Source organism: Rissa tridactyla, chromosome 22 (genome assembly GCF_028500815.1).
Source record: "Rissa tridactyla isolate bRisTri1 chromosome 22, bRisTri1.patW.cur.20221130, whole genome shotgun sequence".
Taxonomy (NCBI): Eukaryota; Metazoa; Chordata; class Aves; order Charadriiformes; family Laridae; genus Rissa; species Rissa tridactyla.
In genome coordinates this window covers 6,365,026-6,382,868 of record NC_071487.1, presented here as the reverse complement: position 1 = coordinate 6,382,868, position 17,843 = coordinate 6,365,026, and the positions used below count along the sequence as shown (strand labels likewise).

The 17,843-nt window shown below is 54.4% G+C and overlaps 1 protein-coding gene across 2 annotated transcripts in view; it reads right to left on the bottom strand.

Moving 5' to 3' along the window:
- CSNK1G2 (casein kinase 1 gamma 2) overlaps window positions 1-15,002 on the bottom strand; it is a 46,453-nt gene extending 31,451 nt beyond the window's left edge. The window contains exon 1 of one of the 2 annotated variants that reach the window (XM_054181836.1): window positions 14,754-15,002. The gene's annotated coding sequence lies outside the window, so the exon portion shown is untranslated. The remainder of the gene's footprint in view (window positions 1-14,753) is intronic. The other variant, XM_054181838.1, reaches the window with a different exon arrangement.
- Window positions 15,003-17,843: the final 2,841 nt, after the last annotated feature.

Below are 17,843 nucleotides of genomic sequence, written 5' to 3'. Positions count from 1 at the left end.
AGTGACCGTCCGTTTCCCACCCTGCTGTGGTGGGCCTGCTTCCCAGCCCGGCATCAGGGCTGCTTTACATTGCTTGCTGCTAATAAACTTTGGGGTTTTCCCTCCCTTCCCCAAATTTGCAGTTGTGCATGAGTGCACACACGTGTATTTAAACAGTAGCCTGAAGCCAGATGGTTGAAACACCAAACTCACAGAGATCTCTGAATCCCAATCCGTGAAATCAGTTCTTCCGACCAAAGCAGGGAGATGGGAAGGCGCCTTGCTCTCCCAGCCCTGTCACAGTCCAACCGTCACCACGAGGCCTGTCCATCAATAAAGCCTCATCACACACGTCATGCTGTGTATGGCGCCATCACTTCTCTCCACTCCCCCGAAGGCAGAGCTGGGTCCGCAGCCCCCACTACGGCCCCACTGAGAAAGACCTACAGCAAAAACTTCCTCCTGTTTATGCAACCCCAGACCCCTGAGGACAGAAAACAAACCAGGACATGACAGCAGCTATCCTCACCATAATCTGAGAACCCCACGCGACCAAGGGGCTGCTGTGCCACCTTCACTCCTTGTCAACAAGCTGCAGAACAAACCCCAGCCCATGGCAGGCAGCTCCAGACCCACACCCATCTGTGCAGCCGGTGGACAACACAACAGCTCCCCGCTTGCTGGTGACACAGCTCCTTTATCAGTTCCCATAGATGAGGGGGTCAAGAGCAGCTTTCAACCAGGCACCGAGGACGGGTGCATCCCTGCAGCCCCGAGTCACGGATTGCTCTGTACGAGAGCCTGATGGAGATAAACGGGCTCGCTGGTGAAGCGCAGCGCAGCTTCCCCACGCTGCCAGACTGCAGGCGAACCGCTCTCCCACTGCCAATGCCTGCCTCTCATCCGCCCCCCTCTTCTGCAGGAGCCACCGCGCTGCTATCACGGGCATCGTTGGAGGGGGACGCTGCCCATGGTACGATCCATGCCTTGCCACGACAGGATGAGGCTCCAGAGAAAGCCCAGGCAGAGGTGTTTTGGTGTGGATGAGTCAGAGGGTCCAACCAGATGGTGGGACAAGACCTCCCCTCACGCGCCCTGGGAGAGCTCCTCCTGGCTCCGCTTCGAGCACAAACCATGGCTGCATCCCACGGGCCAGGCAGCAGAAGACATGGGAAGATGCAGCCATCCAAGCATGGCCGCAGAGGGAGTGCTGTCAAGTGGTGGGAGACATTCAAGAGCAGAGGAAGAACGCGATCCTTTTGAGGATGTCCTCAGAGATCCAGCAGCCTTGAATCCCACATGCACTTCCTTCCAGCATTGCAAGTGATCCACTGTAGCTAGGACGAGGGGCTCAACATCTGTTCTCCAAAGGATAAGGACGTTTCCCAACCCCCTTCCTATTACAAAAACAAATTCCTGGATGCGTGTGGCTCCCCTTCCTTTCATTCCGCAAGCCTAAGCTGGGTGACAGTCTTAAAACCTTTCATCCACCTGGAGGAGATTTCCTCCCTGGGAGGAACTCGACTGAACACCAGCGTGAGTGAGCCAGGCACTCTCCTCCCTACAGAGCAGGACACCAGAGTGACACACCCAGCACTCTGTCCTCACAGCCTTCGGACAGGCTCCCAAATAACCTCAGGAGCAGGAGACTCGCAACAGAGCGCTGCCCTCAGACACTCACACCGCTGGTCTCCCCACAACACAAATGGCTTGAAACTGGCCGGAGCTGACTCAGCATCACCGAACAGTTCAGAGTATCCCCACTCGCTCACAACTTCCAGGGAGCGGGAGATCAAAGTTTAGCAGAGCACTAGCGCTCAGTACTTCCATCTTCCTTCCCTGCAGCCCCTAAGCAACCACAGAATGAGCAAAAGTGCTCCCTCCGCTCGCCATCTGTACGGCCTCCTCACGTACAAGGCACAGGGGTTCCCAGCGCCCCACAGGGGCTGTGCCCTGGAACCGGGAGGGAAAAGGCTCCCTCGGAGCAGGGCAGACAAGGAGCCCAAGGACTATCACCAGCACATTGCACCAGCCTGACAATTTATGTGTCAGGGCACAAACCCGCTCTGACAGCACGTGATGCTCACTCTTCTCCTGGACGTCACCATCTCTGGAGGGCAGGACATCCCTGCTGCCCAAACTGGAGCCACACTGCAGTCCACAGCCGACTTTCTTCTCTTCTCTGAACTGCAGCTTTCCAAGCGTCCCGGCATGAGATATCTCCTCTGTCCCATCAGACTCCAGGCTACCAGGGAGCTCTAGACAATACCAGGTGTGGACACTGCCATTTCAAAGTTTGTAATTGCCACTCCTGACCACAACTGTCATGCCAGGTGGGACACCCCAGAAGAGACATCCAAGACCCTGCGCTGGCAGCCATGCCATATGGCTCCAGGGGCCGGGCACACACCTCCTTCTCTCCCAGCAAGCTGGGTAAGAACACAAGCAGCAGCACTAGCCATCTTATCTTCCTGATGTCCCTTGTCACAAGCTCCAGGGACTTTCCATACGCCTCGTGCAAACGATAAATGCCCCCTGGTTCTTACACTACTCCTTGCAGGAGCTGGCTTGAGGTAGTTCACCAACGGAGTGTCATTGCAGAAGTGGGAGCGGAGGCACATAACTGCCTAATGTCACAGAGAAAGCAGCTGCAGAAGAGGGAGAAAAGCCTGGTGGTCCCTGGAGGCTGCTGTGCTCTCTAATGTCACCTGTGCAGAAGGTGTCCCTGACCATGGGTCCCTTTCTCCAGACCAGGGCAGTAACCTGGCCTCGTGCAGCACTGCCCGCTGGGTGCTAGGAGCGGGTCAGAGGCCTGGCTGCAGCGTTTGCCAGGTTGGGTTCAGAATTGTCTCCTGGTTCACATTTCCAGGAGGCGGATAGAGCAGACACCCGAAGCCAGCGCCTCCCTCCTCCTTGCCAGTGGAGCCACCCTGGGCAGCCACACCTCTTAAAGCCATCAACCTTCTGTCAGGGGATACAGAGGGACACCAGCAGGCATTATCTCCTGCTTCCCTCCCTGGTTCTGCCACTGCAGGGCTCTCACCAGGTAGCAGCGGGGGAAAGGAGGGGCTCCCAGCCCTGACAACTGGGGAGGGAGGGAGTATTTTCTGTACTGCCCAGAAAACTCAGTGCAGAGCCAAGGAGACGCTGGGAGCACTCGCAGTGGATCTGAAAGCTCAGCAGTGCAGCCTAAGCCAGGAGGAGACGCTGGCCATCAGCCAGGCAGCTCAGGGCAGCCCCGCTGCCCCAGTGAGGGACAGGGCCGGGAACTCTGTGCTGCAAAGCAACCAGCTCCTGCCAGGAGAGCACAAAGCCCATCTGGGCGGCTTTGAAACACCAGATGGTTTTTCCCACTCACCTTCATCAACACTTCTCATGGGCAATTGCTGTAATACAGATTTGCCTGGTACCTCAAACAACAGGGCTTCTTCCCAACTCTGCTTAGGGACCAGGGCAGGGGAGGAAGCGGCAGAGATGAAAGCAACACAGTACTGGAGGAATGAAAACCACAGCCTGTTTCATCTCCCACCTCCAAGATTTGGGATAGTTACTCATCCCGCAGGGAACGGGAGCAAGTTGAGCACACTGTGGCCTTCAGCTAGAAGGGGTCTCCAGAAGGAGTTACTAACAAGCCACTCGCACGCCAGCCACAGTTCACAGCAGGGAAACAGACCCACCAGGACTCCAACTCAGCAGATTCCAAGTGTACATCCAGCCTGGCTGCCAAAGGCTTGTGCACCGCAATGGTGAGATATGTGTGACAGCAGGGTTCCCCCGCTCCTCAGCCCATCTGGGGACTGTCACTCTGCAGAGATCTGCTTGGCCTCCTGTCATGCGTATCGCTACCAAACCCTTTTCTGTCAGCAGGATCTGGGTTGGCATAGGCACTTTTAATAGTAAGATATTTTTTTTTCCCCTTAACCCGTATCCTCTTGACAGAACCAGGTTACGAAGCACCTGCACCGGCAGATCTGGGGTAGCCTTTTGCAAGATAAGGGGTACCTGGATCCAGTTATCTCTTCGATCACCAAACTACAGCTAATTGCAACTTTCCCAACTCCCCCAGGGTCGCAAGGAAGGGGGGGACCAATGCCAGCTCTGCTCTGTCCCAGCCCAGTCACTTCACTCCAGAGTGGGCCCTTCACCCTGGACAGCCCCCAAGCAGGGTGGGCGGAGGGGGTGTCATTCCCACTGGTGACAGGGGCTGCTTCCATTTCTGGGTTGCAGAGCTGCAGCTCTGACAAGCCGAGCTGTCCCACATTCAAGCAAACACCCATTTCCCTCTCTGCTTTCTTCCTCAGGCTGCTCGAAGCCCCACACATTTCCTCTCAAATTACTGCCAAACCTTAAGAGTTAGGGGGAAAGAAGAGGGGGAGGGAAGAGAAGGCTTCCAGGGGGCGTTCACAGGGAAACCTCTCCCTGAAGAGCTGTCAAACTCCTTGTGCCGAGATGCCGGAATCACTTCCCTAGTGCAGTCACACAGGAGCTGCCTCACTGCTGCCCTGGCTTACGTATGCTGCTCCCAGGTCTCCACCCCAACAGGGACAGCCTTCCAGGACCGACAGCCCAGACTGCGAGGAGGAAAGAGCAGCACCGTGCAGTTAATCTTTCCTGCAGAGTAACTGGGGCAGAGGGATGCTCTGTGGCATGACAATATCCATCAGCTTACATGCAAGCGTCAGCAGCATCTTCAGAGAAGCAACAAGCGATCCATGAGGCATTTATTTTCCCGCCCCCCCTATTACAAGACCAAGCAGCTCAATCCATTACACATTTTTCCTTGCAACCTCTCTCGAAGGTAGAGAAGCGACCTGCTTATTTTACAGATGGGGAAGCGAAGCAAGATGAAAATCTAACGCATCTGTGGTCTCACAGAAGAAAAGGGGGGTAGAGGAGGGCGATTTTCAACTAACAGCGACTAACTGGTACAAATTCCTAAGACCTAGACAAATACCCTAGTCTCCTGGCTTGCAGGGAGGGATAAGCTTCAGAACAGAGGGGCCGGAGACCTACATCCCATTCCTAGTCACGCCACAAATTCAGGATTTGTTCAGCATCTTTTCACTCCTCCATCCCTCACGTAGAGGGATCAGATTCACAACCCTTTACTAAGCACCGTGACAGCTCTGTGGATTAAGGACTCTGTCCGGTTTGCCACCAACCTCCACATCAGAAAGCCACCTTCCGAAGGTTGTTTATCACCTTCCCTTGTTCCCCACCTGCATGTATTTTGCACAGGATCAGAAGGCCAGGACCAAAACAGGAACGCCACAGGAGTGGCTACAGGTGAAAAGACGGCTACAGAAGTAGCTGAAGGCTGAGAAAGGAAACTGTTCAAAGGGTTTATCCAAAAGACTACTCTCTCTCAAACAGGCAGATCTAGTGTGACCTCACTGATTCCTCCCTTTACCTTACCTGCCCAAGACCTGCTCCTCTGGGCCCTACACAAGGACCCAGATTTATAAATATTATAGATATATGTTATATATAAATGTGTGTATTAAATACATGATTATATAATATAATACCTATTATAATATTATATATAAAATATAATAATATCCTATATAATTATATATATAATTAAATATATAATTTATAAAGTCAGAGGGATCACCCACACACAGGATACACCCCCCCAGGAGAGCCCACTTCATCTTGCTGCTATTAATACCTGGAACATTATTTACCCGAACAAACTGTCCCTTCTCCCTCATTTCTGGGCTCTCACATCTCTGCTTTGTCCCAGAAACCGCAGCCAACACACGTTCATCCTTCTCTACTACACACTTCCTTCCAAAACCCAAACCTTCTCTTTTTTTTTTTTTGAGTTAATTACTCATGTTTCTAGTTCGTGTCCCCTCTTCCAGTCCCTGCAGACAGGACACAGCTCCCCTGGCTCCCTCATTCATCATGCAGCCAGTTTGTGGGCTTAAACCCATCAACGCTCATTATGGAAACGGGCCAAGACTTCCCACGATGCTGTTGGGTGCCTACCTGCAGCCAGTCCCGTGGGCGAGTGCTCAGAGGGGCTGCCAGCCACGTTCTGAAACATGAGCCCCTCTACGGCCTTTCAAACTGGGAACACAGACAGAGAGGGGCTCTGGGCTGCAGTGTGGACACTGACAGCGCCCTTGGGTTGAGTGGACACAGCTCAGTTATCACCGCTGAGTTATCACCACCACCACAGGTGGTACCAGGCACTTGCAGAGTACACAAAGGGGGGAAAAAGTCAGTTTTCCATCTTCTCATTCAGGCCTTGATCCCCCCCAAACTCCAGCACCACTCCACCCTCTGAGCTGGATGGGGCTCCAGCAAAAGCCTTTGCTTCCCCAGCACCAACCCCATCACTAAAAGCCAGAGCCGTGCTCCAGCTGGACTTGGCTCTCCTTAGCAAAGCTTCAGGCTGAGATCGCAGGCTGCCTGTGAGCCCTTTGCTACACCGAAAGGAGGAAGTTCTCAACCTTTCAGAGCTGGGATGAACCCCGCACACAGGAGCCCGGGCAAAGCCTTCCCCTTGGGCCGGCTCACAAACAGCTGCATGCCTTTAATTTTGCTTCAAGAGCAAACACGTTCTTTCTGTATCCAAGCAAAATTCAGCTAACATAGTCAAGGATGGCCAAAAGCATCCAATCAAGAGCACAGAGCAGAAGTCGGGGCAGAGGGTTACCATGTAGCTAAGAAGCCCAGACTTCACATCCAGACCCAAAATTATTAACCTGCCCTTTTCGCAGAAAGGGGCTGCCTCACCTACCTAAGGCAGCTGGGAACAGACAACCATGTCCTCCACCACTCTACCATCATGTCCTCACACACCACAACCAGTCCGTACAGCCTAAGGAGATGCCAGCATAACCTGACCTGAATTTTGACGTACCCCACAAGCGTCCCAGCACACAGCTCCACACAGACGCTCTCTGCCCAGAAACATGGGACAAGCTCAACACTGACCAGCAGCGACAAACACCCTGACACGTTTACCAGAGGCCACGCGACGGTGTTTGTGGCACACTGTGAGAAGGACCACACAGAGAGGTGAGAGAGGACAGGATAAGCCACAAACACCTCACTGAGCAGATCCAGGGAATGGGAAATCCTGCCATTAGCAGGATGCACTGCAGAGGATTTCACAGCTAATGAACTCTCACCACCAAAGACCACAGAGAGTGCAAAAGCAGCAGAGCATTTCTTTTCCGATAAACTGCTTTTATCATGAAGTTTACGCATGCTTCAGCCTGGCTGCCCACGCCATCCCCAGCTGGAAAGCAGCTCCAAACCTGTGCCTTTAAATCCTGCTTGGCAGCGGGAGTGCAGGACTGGGGCTGCTGGAGCAGACACACCCTGCACCGCTGCCTGCTCCAGCCCTGGAGCACACAAACATTTCCTCCTGGCCACTCCTGCGCTTCGGCTCCAACAGAGCAGCCTCGGTACCTGCTGGAGCAGGAACATAGGCCGTTTTTACACAAACCTGTAAATACAGAGACTTAAACTCATTTCCTGAAATTCCCCAGCAGTGGACATTCTTCCCTCAAACTTCTTCCTTCAGGCAAATATTTAGAGTCTAACAGGCATCCCTCATCACAGGCACAAGTTAAATATTGTCCCTAAAACAACAGCAAGTGCCTTTAAACGATTCTGGCTGGAGAATCAGTGCTCTGGACTTTGATTTCTGGCTCTGAACAAAAATAGGAGCAAAGCACTGAGTATTACACTCCTCCCAGAAGTCGGATTTCAGGCTCCGCACATCCCCTGCCAGGACCACAACCAGCAGTGGGAACCGTCCCCTGCTCGTGCATTATCACCCCTCAGGTGTCTGCTGTCACCGAGCCAAACCCGCTGCAGTGCATCCTCTGCGCTGTGCACAGGATTATTCTGCGTCTCTTTTCCAGGTCTGTGCTTATATGTACACACAGAGACAGAGGAGACCTGCTGGGAGCCATGGGCGCCATCCAGACTGCAGTGAGGGCATTTGCACGCGTTGCCCTCCCCTCTCTGGCTGCACCACCTCCATTCTCAAAGGCGCCCACCTTTCCATCCAGCCATGCCTGGCAAACTGATCTCTCCGGTGCAGAAGATGCTCTAGGCTGTTCCTGCTACGCAGGCAGCTCAGCTCCCTGACAGACGTGCTAGCTCTTGCAAGAAAATATCTCGGCATGGTAGGAGCCCAAGAAGTCAGCATAATAAGTGGGAGAGAAGGGTAAGGAGAAAAAAAATAAACTAATGCAGTGAGGTCAGTACACCTGAAGTACGGCTGCACTGGGGATCTGGGATGCTGTGGGCATTTTGCACACAGAGGAGGGGAGCAGAGCTCCCACCGTGACTCTGCAGCCAGCCCGAGCTGCCGAAGTCCCTGCAGCGCTGGCCTCGTCTCACCCCAAAGCAGCCCCGCGATGCCCCCGCTGCTGCTGAGCCAAACCCATAGGCAGACGGGGCTGCTCCGTCACCATGCTGCTCACACACCTCCTGCTGAAGGCAGGCTCGCTTCTGCGCCTCACAGCCGAGGGAAGGGAGCCCCTGCCAAAAACCACCTGAAATCCGAGTTTGCTCCAATGCAAGGGGTTTGCCCACCACTTCTCCATGGCAAAATGCCACAACAGAGTTACTCAGAGAGCTTTAGCTAGAGAAAGATTACTGCAAACACAGCACAGGTGTGCCTGAACAGCATGCTGCACAGTAACTCACATTCACAGTGTTTATTCTATAGTCAGCTGAATTCAGCATAGTGTGTTAAACGAGCTTCCCCTTCACTCTTCTGAACTTGGTGCCTGCAGACCTGGTAAGCCCAAGGAGCACCTGGCTCAGCTCTTCCCACTCCAAGCAGCAGGTCTGGGAGGAAGAAGAGGGGCCTGAGCTGCAGAGAGCTGCTCCCTGGCAACATCCCCTGCTATCACGTGAGATGGAGAGCCGTGACAGTCTGCTGTGCTGGAATTCCTCTCTACTCCCTTCCCTGCATCAAAATACCTAGTACCTCAGGCTGGAGAATCTGCTGGGGACTCTGACAATCTCTTCTCGGGATCCCCTGATCAAGCAGAAACCTCTATGAAAACAGCATGCATTTAAAATCAGCTGCAAGTTACCCTGGAGGAAAATGTTAAAGCTCCATCCCTCCAAGCACTTCCTATTCCTTCCTCTGCCACTGAAGCACACTGAGCGACAAGCTCCAGCAAGCAAGTTTGAGCAGGAATTCCCAAGGCTCAAAGCGGAGACTAGTCTGTACCTGTCAGCACCAACACCTCCGGTGCCTGTCCTGTGGCACTCTGACCCCACACCCACCAGAGGCGACTGCTGCTCCTCGGGTCCCAGCTGCGAGCAGTCCCTTCCAACATACAGACCGCAGCTCCTCTTCCAGCGCTTGTTCTAAGTCGTGTCCTTAACATTCTCCGTACTTGGGAACACAAAAACCAGGCTTCAAGTCAAGCCTGCATCGCCTTCAGGATAAGAGGAATTGGGATAGCTGGGGGTGGGGGGATTCCAGGAGAGCCTTCGCCTGCCCCTCGCCCACACATACGGCACAGAAGATGCTGGAAAGCACCATCTTCTCCCTGCATCACACTGGGGAAACCAGGCAGAGAGTATAAACTTCATCACTGCCAACAGCCCATGCTAAAAAAAGGAGAAGAAAAAGGGTTTCTTGCTTTGTTGCTTACACCTCAGTGCTATCTCAAAAGCAAAAAGCAGCAAGATTTTCTACCAGAAAACATCGGGAAATGACAAGAGTCTGTAAGAATGGAGCTTCCGAGTAGTACAAAACCATTACACCTCCATCCCGGTTTTAACTTGGATTACCGCAGACCTTTCAGAGCCCATCGTTGAGCCCCCCGCACCCAGGCAATACCACTTAGACTTTCCAGCCTCCAGACTGGGGAGGGGAACAAATCCCCAGAGAGGTGACCATGCTCCCTCCTGCACAGGTCTGCTCAGCTGCAGACCGGTGGGGCTGCAGAGCTCTTCCAAAGGAAAGCTTCACAAAATCCAAGTTCAAGACCAACCTTAACCCCTGTTTATTAACTTAAGAACATCCCTCTCAGGCTGACAAAGCCTGTGCATCACCTGCCAATTGTCTAATTCACCACTTGGAAAGCAAAAGCCAGGCCTCCCTCATTAAAAAACATTACATAACATTAAGTAACAAAGGGCTACAGGACACTCTCTGGTTGGTGCACATGTAAAAGTGAATGATTAAAAAACTAACGCTTCTTTCCTCCAGATTCTCAGTGTCTCAAACACCCTGGGAGCCCAACGAGCACCTTATTTCAAGACCTGGCTGCAACAGCATCTTGGCTCATCCCAAGCACTGCTCTCGCGTTCAAGTTACTGCCACCGCTGCCCACAGACACTAAACAAAACACAGCACTTCCCAGCTCCGTTTCAAAGCACTGTCCCCACCAGACGGCGGTGGAGCTGTATTCTGCTGCCTAACGTCTGACGGTGTAGAGGAAGCCGAGATCTCAGCCTGCAGCACAGGTAACGCTTCGCAGGCCTGAGGCTCAGCTCCTCCAGACCTTGCAGGAGAGAATTCCAGCTTCCTTCATGTCACCATCTTAGTGCAAGTCTTTTTAGCAGATGAGATCATGGAAGCACTTGGTTTTACTGTCACAGGTGAACCAGCCTCAAGACATAGAGACCTTCATTTCCTACAAGTGAGAATGTTTATGCTGCAACTTTTTAAGTGACACAGGGCTGACTGCAGGAGAGGGCAGATGTCAGCAGGTTATCGCTTGGAAAACGTGACTGTCACCAACCTTCCAGCAGAAGACTTCATGGGCACTAGGAAATCTTCCTGGACACAGGGTGCACTTCTGACCATCACCTTTTTGGAACAAAGGAAGTCAATTTAAAATCTTTCAAGGACTAATTGAATTCCTCTACTCCAGAAGCAAACTCTCCTTACTGTGAGCTGTGAAAGAAATCATGAACATCTTGCTCCGTGTAGCATTTTAAAACGCCCTGCAAAGTCTGACCTACAAGTTTCAGCTTACCTGCTTACCTGAAGCACCATTTCCTAAATCGCACAGCATGGGATCACCTCAGAGCTTAAGAGTGCGCTGATCTGCTGCAACGTTACCATTGCAGCAAGCGGAAGACAGATAGACTTTCTGTGGTTTTACAGGCACTGTACTTGCACCCAGCATGCGCTGTACCACCTCACCCTCCCCATCACAGCAGGGCTGGTGGAACCCGCAAGCCATGGAGATCACAGTTCTGAGCACCTCACATTGAGACAAGCCATGAAAGGGCAGACCCATGTCTCATGCCGGCTGCCAGAGACATCCGGCAGCTGGCAGTGTAGTAGAGCTGTGGCAGGAGGTATCCTGGAACATCTCAGCTCAATGCATGCTCTGCAGTAAGCTTTTATTTAAGCCAGTTATTAGGAATAATGCAACATAACATGCAAGGTGGGGCTGTCAACAGGAAGGGCTGCAGCCTGTGCAGGGATTTAGGAGAATTCCCCAAGAGATGGAGGGCAGTTAAAGTGAATCTGGGAGCCAGACGGAGAGCCCAAATACTCTGTGTTCAGCTGCCCCAGCAGAAAGTCACCTTTACACTTTCCTCACAACCGAGTCCTGCTTCATCACTACAGCGATGGACCTACCGGAGACACAGACTGCCGGCAGGAGGTATAAACATCCATTCTAATAAAACCCCAAGACTATTTATAAGCACATAGCTTTTCTAATGGGAAGATAACTTGTTCTCCAGCAGAATCCCAGAGTTGCCGAAAGATCTGCTCCCCCTCCTTCCCATCCTGGCTCACAGGGTACAGCAGGACCGAAGCAGGCTCTGAGCTGTGCCACAGCTGGGCCGGAGGAAAGAGGCTCAGTTTCACAGCTTCTCACCGCACCCAGGACAAGCCAAGTCTGCCTAGTCAAAGCCCAATTACAGGGCTGTGGGCAGAGTTGTTCCCACAAGCTCTGACCAAAAAGCCATTGTAAGCACACAAAGGAAGCTCCTGCGTTGGCACCCGAGTCTCTATCCTTCTCAGCAGTACTATGAGGGGAAGAGGCTTTGACTCCTGATGCAGCTGGAAGTCACAGGAGTAGCTCAAGGCAAACCAGGCCGCTGCGTGCTGGGACCAAACCCCAAGTTGACTAGCTCTGCCAAGCAAAAGGAGAGCGTCTCTTCTACAGCCCCGAGGTCTGCACCTCTCCTGCACACTCCCAGGAAGGAGCCAAAGCACAGCAGGGGCTGCTGCTCACCAAAGGCTTCCTCAGCACCTCAGATAAGCCTGTAGCACCTGTCGTGCTGCAGTTCCCCTATCCGAAAGGCAGAGATAAACAGCGTCCTACCCAGACTGGCTCATGTGAGGACCGGTCCTTTTAGCAGCCTGTAACGCCCCCAGACCGGAGGCTAGGCACATACCTGGATGGACCAGCCAAAGGAAAGGTCTGTTCCAGCACAGCTCATCAGAGCTCCTCTTAGCTAGGAAAACCACGGTGGGGGGGAGAGAAGGCTACAGAGCACAATCTGGCCTGAATCCAGTAAACATGTTTATTGGCAGTTGCTCTCGGACACCGTCTCTTCCAGCCCACTGGGCTGGAGGGGGTGGGGGGAAAAATACTGATTGTCCATGAGCACAACCCTCATGTCATTCCCATTGATCCGCTGAGTCACTCCCGTATTAACAGTTTTGACAACACTCAGGCTGCACAGGAGCTCGGAAACGGAATACAAAACAAGAGGCAAGGCGAAGCCTCTCCATGTACCAACACCAGTGGAGAGAAGCACTCGCAGGGCAGAATCCAGAAACCCGCTGAACTGCAAGTGCCAACTTCCTCCTCTCCACTCGCTCTTCTGAAGAGTGCTGCAACAAGAAAACCAAACACAAACCACGCTGCAAGGGCAGGAACACAGAGCTCCATTCAGCGCGCCCAGAGAAACTGCCCAGAAAAAAGAGTATCCCCAGCAAACCACCACCAACTGCACCCCAGTCATTTTGATGCACGCGCAGACCAGAGCGGCAGCTGTTTTTGCAAAGAAACTACAGAACTGATTTGTAAGGCCTTACAGATTTGTAAGCTAACGAGGAGGAGATCAAATCCCGAGGCAGACTGACATGGGAAGGCAGCCGTTTCTACGAGCAAACAAGACAATCACCCCCAGGGAGGAAATTGGGGGCTCCCGAAGCGTGCACACCACCACAGACCTGACAGAAGCTGCCACACAGCTGCCAGGCAGCTGGGGTTAGACCATCCTTGTCTGCACCACAACACTACAACCCATCCAGAGCCCCAAAAGGTGCTAAGCGGCGATAAAGTCATCACCGAACAACATTCCTATCTGTAACACGCTGAATTAAAACAAAACCAACAAATCTTTGGCAAGTTCCTCACACAGCAGTCAAGCCTACCCCGCCACAGAGAAGGCCTCGCCACAGGATCCCCATGGAGGCCTCCTGCCCTAATTTACAGCAATTCTTTTTCAGACGCACTAGCAAACACCAAACGTTTTCTCCAATCTGTTACATAAAGTCCCAATTTTTAAACCTCTGTGCGGGCAGTGGGGAGATGGGGGCACGCTGATGGGACAGTCCAGCTGGCAGATGAACTTACACGCTCCTCAGAATTCATTCCCAGATATTCAACCACTTGTTGTACAAAAGGAAAACAAATGGATTAGTTAATGAGGCAACTTCCAAATACATTGGTGCAAACCACTTGCATGCTTGCAATCATTTTACACGTGGTTTAACCTGGGTCCCGGTTACCTCTAGCTTGTTTAAAACAGACTAATTTCATGATAACTTGGAAAAGGTTTAACAAACTTCATTTTTTAACTTCAGAAATACACCTAACATGTCCCCATGCCGCCCAGACCACAAGCCATTCCTCAAAAGAAAAGACACCTTTCTCAAACACCCCCAAAACTTCACACTGTTTGTCCCCTTAGCTCCAAGAGCCTCACTCGGTTCCCCTCTGCCAGCCACCAGACAGGAACCACAGGCCTCTGGTGGCCCAGCTCCACAGGAGCTGCTTCTCATCTGCAAAGCTCTCCTCTTGGCTGCCTTAGGAACAGCTAAAGTCAGCTCCTGTCTGGTGGGGGCAGAAGGAGGAGGGTATTTTTTCCTGTTTCTCACATTCATCCTCACCAGCTTTGCTAAAGAAAAAGACAAAGCTATTTTAAATACCAGATTCAGCACAGTCCCTTTCCCCAAATAAACACTTCCCAACCCCTCCAGAGAGAGGAAAGCCACATACAAAGGAGCCAACATCCTGCGAGGCTCCAGCTCCAGCGGCAGGCCAGGGCTGGGTGCAGGCCCGGAAGACACAACCGGGGGAGGCCCGACCCCCCCCCTTGCCACCACCCCGGCCTCAAACGGGCTTGAGGGGGGATTGCGATCCCGGGCGGACCCGGACCCCCGCCCAAGGGCTACGAAACGGGCATCGCCGGGAGGAGACGGACCGAGGCGGCCCTGGGCCCCCAGCGCCACGGCCCAGCCTTACCCCCACAGCCCCCTCAGCCTCCCGGGGCCAGCCTGACCCACCCAGCCCCACCTGACCCCCTCCTCAGCCCCACCATCGCCCCGGCCTCTCAGCCCCCCTCCCAGGCCAAAGCTCGGCCTCCCCCCGGCACCTACCTCGCCCCGTGGCCCCCACGATGCCTTCCGCCCTCCAGGCCCTGCCCGGCCCCCACAGCCCCCTCCCGGGCCCGGCCTCCGCCGCCCCCGCCTAAGGCGCCGCCCGGCCCGGCCCCCCCCTCCTCTCCTTCCCCGCCGCTGCCTGGTCCCGGCTGGGGCGAACCGCAGCAACAGGGCAGCCCGGCGCGGCCCCGGTTACCTCGGCGGGCCCTCAGCGGCGGGCCGCGCTGCCGCTGTCCCGCGGCCGCCTCCCCATGGCGGCGCCCCCGGCCCGGCTCTCCTCACGCCTCCCCTCACCACTCCGCGGGCAGCGGCCAGCCAGCCACAGCGCTACGCCGCCGGCGTAGGCTCCCCGCGCACCCATGCGCCCCCCGCCACACCGCCGGCGCAAGCGCCTTTCCTGAATACCAACTCCGAAGCGGAGAGGCCCGGCGGAGCTCGGCGCAAGCGCAGCCGACGGGAGGGTGGTGGCGCAACGGCGTTGGCGTAAAGCGCGTTCGAGAATAGGAGGTTTGAGGCGAGCGGCAAGAGGGCGGGCTTGCGGCGGCTCGGGGCGCTTTACGGCAGCGCCGCGCTTGGCGGCTACCGGCGCGGCCCCCACTTAACTCCCTGCAGCCCGGCGCGGGGGCTCGGTAGGGGGCCCAGGTCCGCTGTGGGGACAGGCCCCCACGTTGCTTACATCCTCCTGTGCGGCGCAGCCCCCGGCATAGGGCACAGCTTCCCCATAGGGGCCAGGCCCCGCTATAGGGTATCCTATAGGGGTGCAGTCCTCTATAGGGGACGGGTCCGTCTGCAAGATGTGGCCCCCGGTAGAGGGGAGAGCACCGCCAGAGCAACCGACATCCCGTGTAGGGCACCGTTCTCAGGGTGAGGTGCCAGCCCCACTGCGGGGAACAGGCCCCAGCATAGGGCACACAGCCCCGCTATCGGGGGCAGGCCCCGGTGCGGTTATATCGACCCGGTTACAGGGGACAGCCCCTAATACGTGGCTGAGCCCCCCCATTAGAGTACAGCTTCCCTCATGGGGTGCACCCCCCCATAGGGGATAACCCCCGATACAACATACAGCCCCGCTATAGGGCCCAGACGGCACTAGGGCCTGGCAGGGCAATCTCCGGGGAGGGCAACTGGGTCTGGGGGGGTCCTGCCGAGGGGGTGCGGCTGCGGGACGGGTGGGCAAAGTCCCACAGACTCCTCCGCCCCACCCCACCCTGTGGGAGCAGAGTGAAGCCAGGGGCTGGGATTTTATAGACGTTGAAGCCTTTTGGGGGACAGCGGCGCCGAGCAAAGTCAGCGCCGTCCCTGCTGCCTCCCAGGGGACAGAGCTCCAGGCTGGTGGGACCCGCTGGAACAGGAGCTGGGCGGGCACACAACCCCAGTGCCACCTCCAAAAGCCTTTCGCCTTCAGTTTTGGAGTTATTCTGATAAATCATTTGGCCATAAAAATTCTCTCCCTGCACTCATTCGGCCAAGGAGGGCACAGCTGGGAGAATCGTTTCTCTCAGTGGCACGAGAGCAGCCTTTCAGGGTAACGTTGGAGGGAGGAGGCACCCCTGTACGATCCCGCTACTCTCATCTTCTTCATGGGACAGACTCACCCCAAAAATATTTTCAGGCAATGGGCAAATAAGTTTGTGTGGCTTTGGGTGAGACTCAAGTCTTCAGCCACCAGCATCACCCTAAACACCCATTTCAGCGTTTCCAGCTGCTTAAATGGATTCTCTCCCAGTTCCAGGGAAACGCTCTCCCCCCAGCATTTGTCTAAAGTACTTTTTTCCCCTATAGGTGTTTGCTTCTGGAAGAAAACGCTATGATTGTAGAGAATTGGGAAAATAAAATGAGCTTCTCTGCATGCAAAGCCCAGATGTTGCTATCCTGGCCCCATGCTGTGACACGGCACTCCTGCTCCCGGCTCAGGAGAGCAGCCAGGGGCTGTGACCCATATCCCACCGCTGGAGAGAATAAAATTGCCCCCGAAGTACCCGACAGCAGAACTGTCCTCCCATTTCCTTTTTGCACCATCCCACCACCATGAAAGAAAGAGGCAATTTCAAGCACTTTGAGAACACGCATGAGAAATGTTCAGACATTTGGCTTGAGAATTTAACCCATCCTCTGGAGCTGGAGAGGGAAAAGCAAAGAGTTTTGATTTTATTTCAAGGCAAATCTCCAGCGGTGAACATGCGGTGTGCCAGGCATGGTCTGCAGACACCTGTACAGCTCATGCTACAGAACTGGCTCAGCACCGACGAGTTAGCAAGAAAAGCCAGGGAATTTCTGTGGGGAAGGCATCCAGCTATGAACCCTGCCCTCCTCCCGCGGGCACGAGTTAATTAGGGCTAATTTGCAAGCAGACAACGCAAAACTAACCACTCTTGATCATGCACGGGAGAACGAGCTGCTCAGGGGCGGGCAGACGAAACCTTCCTGCCGTGAAACATTTGCGTTCAGGGCCTGGGAAACTGAAGAGTGAGAGAAACACATCAAGAACCGGACAAAGAAAAAGCCAGGCCCCTCGCCGTGTCCCGTCCAATAAACCCCAGGTGAAGAGCCCCCACCCCACGCGGGGGATGCTGAGCCCTTTAGGGAGCGAACAACCCGTCGCTCCTGAGTGCCGAGGACCTGCCCGAGTAGCGGCTGGAGCAGGAGCTTAAAGCTGTGCCTTCTGCTCAGACTTTTGAGGGCCTGGAGTAAAGAATTTGAGCAAAAGCCATTTCATCCTCATGCTCAACACATCACTGGCACAGCAGCGAGCAGTTGTGGGAAACCACCGCCGGTGGAAGCGAGATGCTGATGGCTGGGCAGGGGGTGCCTGGCACAGGGCTTTGGAGATAAGGAGGACACTGAGATGAGCAGATGTCGTATCGAGCAGCTGTGATGAAAACAGCTCTTCTAGGATTAAATATCTGGTACAGAGCGGAACTGGGGTATGAAGCCACAATATGGTAGTTTGGGGCGATAAATTCAGCTACACACTAAACCGAGTGATTCAACTCACCTTCGCTGTCAAACAGCCCGTTTACTCCAGGGGTAACGATCTCCTTCTGGGCAACAAACGGGAAAAGGCAGCAGCCAGCGCTGCAAGGAGCCGGCACGAGTCTCTGCACCGCTAAGGAGAGGCCAGGACACAGACCTCGACCCTCGGGAGATGCAACTTTCTCACCGCCACCCACGCCTCTGCTCTCCCTTCCCTTCGTTACCAAATGAGAATAATGGCAACGCCTTTGGTAAATGCTTATCAGGCATCTGTAAGAGCACAAACCACAGCGTGCCACTCTCACGCCGGTCG